At 40.4% G+C, this 8,586-nt stretch overlaps 1 pseudogene; it reads right to left on the bottom strand.

Moving 5' to 3' along the window:
- Positions 1–2,408: 2,408 nt before the first annotated feature.
- LOC102480569 (spermine synthase pseudogene) lies at positions 2,409–3,484 on the bottom strand (annotated as a pseudogene).
- Positions 3,485–8,586: the final 5,102 nt, after the last annotated feature.

The raw sequence follows: 8,586 nt of genomic DNA, 5'->3' as shown, positions 1-8,586 counted from the left end.
GAAATAGTTTCTCTGACCCAGGCTTCAGGCAGGTCTGTGACCTCCAAAGATGACCTATTTCGGATCTTTGCTTTTTTTTTTTTTTAAGAGAGATTTTTGCTATAGGGTGTATGTGCTCACCAGAGAGACAGAGAAACAGAAAGTGAGAAATCATCCCCCAGGGGAGATGGCCATGCTGCAATCCCTTCTCCTCCGTTCTCCTCTTGGGATTTTGGGTATGCATGCACAGATGCCTGGTGTGAATTTCAAGCTTCCTGGACCGGGACTTGAACAGAGATCGGACATGTAGTAGTCCAGTGACATAACCATTATGCCATCTGCTGGTCTCATCTTTGCATTTTTCAAATGCCAGCAAGGTACAGATTAGAGACATTATGTATTCCTATATCTTCATTTAAAAAAAAAGAATATTTAATTTTATTTATTATTATTTTAATTTGACTAGAGAGAGAGAGAGAAAGTGGAAAAAAAAGCCACCAGGTCTGGGACTTGAACCATGGTCAGCCATGTGCGAGTCCAGTGCCTCAACTACCACACCATCTGCCAGTCCTTCCAACATCTTTATTTTTCTCCCCAATTTTTATTCCAAAATATTTCCAATCTACAGCTAAGTAAAAAGAAAAAACTCACAAAATCCACATATTCTTCATCTGGATATAGCAGTTAATGTTCATCTCCTCTCTCTGTCTTTTATGCTTTCAAAATATCTGTATGTATGTGTACATAAGTAAGTATGTATGTATGTATCTATCCATCCTTCCACCTTCCCATGCATCCCTACATACCCACATACACAGACTACACTTATAGGTACTTGATGAACCTTTCAAAGCACACTGCAGATAACCTGACACCTCACTCTAAATACTCCATGTGTTTCTTAAGAATAGGAACATTTCCCTCACACACCACAGAGTCATGATCACATCTACAATATTTAACAGTGCACTATAGTATTATCTAAAATATTGTCCAAATATTTCCAATTATCCCAACAATGTCTTTGAAAGCTTTCCCTGCCTCCCTTATATCCAATTAAGACTCGAGTGTTAACACTTAAATTTGGTTTTCATTTCTCTTTGGATTCCTTTAATTTAGTAAAGTCCATTCTCCTTTTTCTTTTTGTCTTTCATGACATTATTATTATTATTATTATTTTAAAATTTGCTGGAAGGCACATATGCTTACCAAGAGAAAGAGAGGAACTGAGAAAATACGCCCAGTGGGGATGGTCACACTGCAATCCCTTCTCCATTTCTCCTTCAGGGACTTGGAGCATGCACATGCACGTATACATGCCCAGCATGGTTTTCAAGTCACTGAGTCTGAGTCTTGAATCGTGAAGTTGGCCATGTGGAATCTACCCACTTTAACCACCATACCACCAGCTGGCCCAACATCAACATTTTGATGAGGCAAGTTTAGTTATCCTGTAGAATGACCCCAATCTAGACTGGTTGGATATTGGATATTTCCTAGTGATCAGGCTTTGGCTAAACATTTTGACAAGAACATCACATAGGAAAGACTGTGTATTACCCACTGAAAGTCATCAGCGGGTATATAATGTCCATTTGTCCCATGATTTGTGATGCTATAATAAATTTAACTGCTTGGTTAAGCTGGTGTCCATCAGCTTTCTCTAGTGTAAAGATACTTCTTTTACCATTTGTAATTATTAAGGGGTAACAAGGAGGAGGTTGTTAGTTCTTTTTTTTTTTTACTTTATTTTAATTTCTTTTATACATTAAATCACTATATATCATTTAGCTTGTTAATGCTTTGAGAATGGATAATATCCTGTTCCCAAATAATCTTTCACCCAGCTATTTAGCAGCTGGTGATAACCCCTGCTTAAAACATTTATTACAGCAGTAGTTTCCAAATGGTGATTTTCTTTCTTTTTTTAAAGAATGATTTTATTTAAGTTTATTTTTTTAACTCTTTTGTCATTTTAATTGAAGCATTGCTATTCATTTTTAAGACTCTTTCTAATATGCACCAATTTTTAACATCTAAGTCAACTTTGAGGAAAGAAACACCATCAAGAACTTCCCTCCAGAACAAAACAATGATGTTCATTCCTCCAAATATCTAAATTGAAGGTCTACCAAAATCAAAACAAAGAAAGCCCACAGAGAAATAAAAAGTAACAAAAATCGCATTCTAGGGTGTCAGTGCATTTAGCAGTCTTTGCTGTGCTGTCTAGTTGTCCTTCAGCTGACTTTAAAAAAAAAAACTCTAGCTTATCAAAATAAACATTTTCCATTTGCTTTTTTTTTTAAATTAAAAATGATAATTAAAAAAGGAAAACTAAGGAGTTCACAATCAATTGCCTGACTCATGTGGATGTGGTATATAGCGTACAGGTCAGGAAGGGCAACACATGTGATGGGGGGATTTCATCTTCAAGGCTTAGCTTTTTTCTAAACACTGTAAAATACCCACAATCCCAAGTATGAAGGGGCACAGACGATCTCCTTCGAGAATTCCACAGGACAATACAGGCCCCCGAGCTGTTCTTCATAGAATGACAGTGCTTCTGTCAGGTTGACACAGTTCCCTTGTGGGAAATATTTCTCATCCTGTTTCAATACTTTCATTGAGAAGTCCAGAATCAGTCTGAGAAACTCCCATGTGGAATCTTCTGGAGAGGTGGAGACTGGTGCAGCCGTCAAATCATTAATCACACAATCAGACTCTCTCCCTTCTTTGGCGTCAGTACTGGGATACAGTCTTCTCTGAGAACCTGATAGCAGTCTCCCTTAAGATTGTCTGAGACGCCACCACGCGTTTTTCGCATGCATTCCTTACATCCATCAGTCACCATTTGCTCAGTCTCTGCCATAGTGACCACCTTCGGTTTCAGTTTGACTATTTCACATAATATGCTGCCATCTCCGCCTCCCAGAATCAGTACGTCCTTGCCAGTGTAATCTCTGCTGCTGCCCATGATGGAGCGAGTATATGCCAAATCACTCTCTACCAAATTAACATCCCCACTCTGAATGAGAATATTTCCAAATTGCTTCAAGTGTAACATTTTCATGTTCTGATAAGGTGAATCTTCATCATACACCTCTCTTCATCTATGTCTCCTTGACGAGGCATCCATCGGTGGTGGGCCAGTATCTGTCAGTGGCCCCTCTTCCGCTTTTTTTTTCGATGATGGGTGGTCACCTCTTTACCCACCCAGTACTGTCCTGATTCAAATCTTTCATTTTTTCTTCTACTTTGTTCTAAAGGCTGTCTATTTCTTCTTTGCCTTGCACATCACTGTTGTAACTCTGAAGGTCCAGCAACACCAATCCATGTGGGTAAATTCTCAAATTGGCAGAGCTGCCGTTCTTGTTGGGGTAGGTTGCTAAGTAACCATGGTCCTACCAGGTGTGTACCGACTCCGTCATCCTCTGCTCCTGGAAAACTAGAGTCCTTTTAGAATGGTCTTGCCATCGGCTTTGGCGCAGAGCATGAAGTCGAGTGTGCTGTGCGGTGCTACTGGGTAATGAGGAGAGGCCCGAGAGCGAGAGTGAAAGCGAGAGAGAGAGAGAAAGAGAAAAAGCAAGCATCCGGGTCTAGTACTCGAATCAGGGTGGACCATGTGGAAGTCCTACGCTTTTAACCACCACGCCACCTACCAGCCCCCCAAATGGTGATTTTCCTTATATCATTTCTTCTATAGTTATTAGCTGGCATTTATTTGGAAAAAATAAAAAAACCTACTTTTTGAAAAACTATAACTCTGAATTCTAGATTCCATTTTTGGATGTTTTGTTCAATGATACACTCCTTTAGTATCATCATTATTATTATTATTATTATTTTTGGAGAGATTTTTGCTATAGGGCGCATGCACTCGCCAGACAGACAGAGAGAGACATAGAGACAGAAAGCGAGAAATCACCCCCCAGGGGGGATGGTCACGCCGCAATCTCTTCTCCATTCTCCTCTCGGGATCTTGGGCACGCACGCACACGCGCCCGGCGTGAGTTTTAAGCCACCGGGTCCAGGACGCGAACCACGATCGACTATATGGGAGTCCAGCGACATAGCCATTACGCTAACTGCTGGTTCCCTCATCATTATTTTTATGCTTAAACTGTTCTAAATTTGGCCAATAGAATAAACACGTTTAATTTTTTAAAAAGTATTATTTAATTTTATTATTTATCATTATTAGTTTTTAGTTTGACCAGAGAGAGAGAGAGAGAGAGAAGAAAGTGAGAAAACAAGCCTCCAGGTCCAGGACTTGAACCACAGTTAGCCATGTGGGAATGCAGTGCCTTAACCACTATGTTACCTGAAGGCCCCAATTTTTGATGTTTATGTTATGTTGATTTCTAAGATTATTATTCCAAGACAAACAGTTGTTTTGTTCTATGAATAAGGTAAGGTAACCTTTTTTTTTTTTTTTTTGTAACGAGGTTTGGAACTTGAATTTGAGTAAGAAATGTGAAGAACTAACCAGGATAGTATGTATGTTCTGAGATGTGTAGTCATTTGAAGAATTTCTGTTGACTTTCAGATGTATTCGTGGGATATGAGTCAGGAAAAGAAAAATAAACTGATATTTTTCATAGGAAAAGATGAAGTAGTAGAAACCACCATTTTGATTGCAGCAGTGTGAAATTAGCTGTCATCAGAAAATATTTTCTTTGAATCTAGAGCCCTCCAGAGCAATGCCAGACTTGTTGGAGGCAGTCTGAAGAAAGGGTTCAGAGGGGCCAGCACATGGCATGATGGTTAATGGACTCCCACATGGCTGACCATAGTTCGATTCCCAGACATAGTGGCCTTCTTTCTCACTTTCCCCCTCTCTCTGACTCTCTCTGGTAAGTGCATGTGCCCTATAGCAAATTTTAAAATAATAATCATAAAATTAAATAAACATTTTTAAGAAGGGTCCAGAAAAGTAGGACTTTGTAGCTATAATAACTAGATTCAAATCTGAAGTCTTCCTAGTTGTGTGACCATGGATAAATTACTGGGTCATCAGAAAAGTTATGACGCATTTTTACATAGAAGAAGATGAAAAGATATGTTATGATGTTGTTGACAGCCCAATACTTCACCTTCTCACTTTAGTTTCCTCATGTGTACGAAGAGTTCAAACACAGAAAATTTAATTAAAATCTAAGTTTACTTTTTTTTTTTTTTGGAGAGGTTTTTGCTATAGGGCACGTGCGCTCGCCAGAAAGACAGAGAGAGAGACAGAGAGATAGAAAGCGAGAAATCACCTCCCAGGGGGGATGGTCACGCCGCAATCCCTTCTCCTCCATTCTCTTCTCGGGATCTTGGGCACACGTGCACACGCGCCCGGCGTGAGTTTTAAGCCACCGGGTGCGGGACGTGAACTGCAGTCGACTACATGGGAGTCCAGCGACATAGCCATTACACTAACTGCTGGTTCTCTAAGTTTACTTTTGATGCAATAAATTTTGAAACCTATGCATAGTATTTTCATAATACATATGTTCCGTGAACTTTTTGAATACCCTTTGTTATGGAAATGTTATTATAAGAATAAGCTAGTTTTGAGAAGAAACAGGAGGCATGGTGGTAAAGGCACTGGACTCCCACATGGCTGACTGCAGTTTGAGTTTTGGACCTGGCCGCTTGAAAATCACACCAGGCACATGTAGGTGCATGCCCAACATCCTGAGAGGAGAATGGAGAAGAGACTGTGGTGTGCCCATCACCCCTGGGGAGTGATTTCTCACTTTCCCTCTCTCTATCTCCGTCTCTCTACAGGGAGCATATGTGCCCTATAGCAAAAATATAACAATAAACAAAAGAGTAAGGTAGTTTTAGTGCTTGTCAAATAGTAAGCACTCAGGGAAAGTCAATTTTTCAAGAAGGAAGTAGGGAAGGGAACCTCGTTGGATTATATGAATGGCTGGAAACCTGTGTCTGAGTAGCTAAACGAATGTTAAGTAAGCCCACTGGTAAGATATTCCCAAACAATTGATACTTCCCCTACTCATATAAGCCTATAGCAAATGCCTTTCACGTACTGGAATATAAAAACCCCCATGGGGTCGGGACTTCTATCTGTGCCATTCACTGGTTTATTCCCAGTATCTGAAGTATAGTTGACCAGGTACCTTCTGAATAAAGAAATGAGAGAACGAACACACTTTACTAGACAAAATAGAGAAACCCAGTGCTATGTAGTGAAAAGTATCAGCCTCTACACTTTGCCCCCCCCTTTTTTATTTTTATTTTTAAATTTATTTTTATTTATTTATTTACATTCATTCACTGTACATCATTATAGCATACAAAATGAGATTTTTCCATTCACAGTACACTGTATATTGGCTCAATCAAGCACATCAACATATGTGTTATTGTCAACACATAATTTTCCATTTCTTGTTTTCTGTATATTTTGCCTTTTTTCCCATCCTTGATTCCCTATCTCACCCTCTGCCATCTCCCACCCTCCTCCCACATTGTGTCTGGTATCTATTGTTGCTTTCTCTGTCTCCCCCATTTTATTGTTTCACTAAATATCTTAATAAATCTAAATATTTTCAATAGCAAGCACAGCTGAAATATATATATCTATGAACACAAGTCTGACTTTAGGCATAAACTTTGCCCCCTTTTTTAGAGGTGGCTTTCTCTGATGGAAAGTGGTGTATCCATCAGCTACTACCACAGTTATACTAACAAATTATCCTTGAGCTCAGTTGCTTGAAACAGCAATCTTTCATTTCCACGCTCATGGGTTTATAGGTTGGCCACAGCTTGGAATGAGCTAGGTTGGTCCTTTATTCTGCACTAAGCTCCAGATTGGGTTCAGTTGTGATTTCTATGTCTCTCATCCTCCTTGGACCTGTTCCCTATAGCTCATTCCAGGGTCTAGGGGGAAGGGTATGGGTAGTGGGTGTAGGCCTGGTCACCCTAAACTAAGTTGACTTTTAGGTTTTCCCATATTTGTAGCTGCAGCATAAATAGCCATTCTTCTAACAATTTCAGTGAGTGAATTTTGGACCTACTAGACATAGATATAGATACACACTTCACATTCCCCATCCCCAAGACAAACTTGATTTCTCCGAAGCAGTACAAGCTACTAGAATTAAACTACTAGAAAGCAGTTACATATCTCTTAGTGGATGCTTTCTTACATCCTGAGCTTTTTGGAAGGGACTTAACTAAATTCTTGGCCAAGAGTCTTCTTCTCAGTGTTCATGGAGGTAAGAGCTGGGAGTATTGTACTCCTAAAGTTAAACATGTGTAACAAATCATGGTAGGATGAAGAAAATGGGATGTGATTACAACAAACCTTTACAGTTCGCCTTTAGCCCTTCATCCATATCCCAGCCTCCTCCTGTCCCCCAGTAACCTTGTGTCCTCACTTAGAGGACTTTGTGGATGAAAACATCAGGTAGGAGATTCTGCAGCCTGTCTCCACATCCCTGCATTTGCGTCTCTGCTAAAACCTGCTTCCGATTTCTAATGTACCAAACACACCCCTTTTTCTCTTCTGTAATTATTTTACTTTATTAATTATTATTGTTATTATTTTTATTTTGACAAGAGAGAGACTGACAGAGAGAGAGAGAGAGAAAGGGAAAGGGAGAAAGCAAGCCACCAGGTCTGGGGCTCAAACTGTGGTCAGCCAAGTGGGAATCCAGCACCTTAACCCCACTCCACCTGCCGACCCCAGGTCTCTTTCATCTTAAAGGTCATGTTGACCTTCTAGCTCTCTTTGGATTCTGCCATACAGAGTTGTCTATAGGAATCTTAACTGGAAAGAGAAGAGAGTGTTCCTATGGGAAATGGTGGTCCTTGGGAAATAAAGCTAGCTGAGAAAGGTGATATCAGATAATGAGATGAATATAAAATGATTTGATGGTGAAAAAAAAATCCACAAAGAATTAGACCCAATACATGAGTGCAAGAAGTTGCTGGTCAATGTACAAAAATCAAGTGTTTGGGCCAGCCAGTGTGGTAGCTAAGGCAGCTGGATCCCACATGACAACTGAGCGGTTGGAGTCTTGGACCCAGTGGCTTGAAAAGCATGCTGGAAATGTGTGTATATGTGCCCAAACTCCTGAGAGGAGAATGGAAGAGAAGGGATTGTGGTGCAGCTATCCCTGAGGGTGGGAGGGTGATTTCCCCCCACCCCCACACCCTGTTTGTCTCTTTCTGGCCAGTGTATGTGCCCTATAGTAAAACAAACAAACAGTTTGTCTATACTAGCAATAACTACCTGAAAATGTAATTGAAAATATAAGAGCATTCACAATAGTCATTCAAAACCATCAAGTATGGAGGCTGGGTGGTGGTTCAGTGGTAGAAGGTGAAACCACTTGGAAAGGTTACCAGTTTGTGTCCAGAGACTACCCTGAGTATGCCAGGCACATGTGTCCCATGAACTGGGCTGGCTGGGGCTGGGTGTGGGTAGCAGCATTGGGACCTTTTTGGGGTGCTATTTTTCTGGCTTTCTCTGATTCTTTCACTCATGTAATAAACTTAAAGCCAAATAAACAGGGGTCGGCAGGTGACATGGTGGTTAGGGGTATTGGATTCCCATATGGCTGACCATGGTTCGAGTCCTGGACCTGGTGGCTT

Source organism: Tupaia chinensis, unplaced genomic scaffold, assembly GCF_000334495.1.
Source record: "Tupaia chinensis unplaced genomic scaffold, TupChi_1.0 Scaffold145484_1, whole genome shotgun sequence".
Taxonomy (NCBI): domain Eukaryota; kingdom Metazoa; phylum Chordata; class Mammalia; order Scandentia; family Tupaiidae; genus Tupaia; species Tupaia belangeri.
Note: the sequence above shows the minus strand (reverse complement) of the source record. Positions and strands in the feature narration are given on the sequence as shown.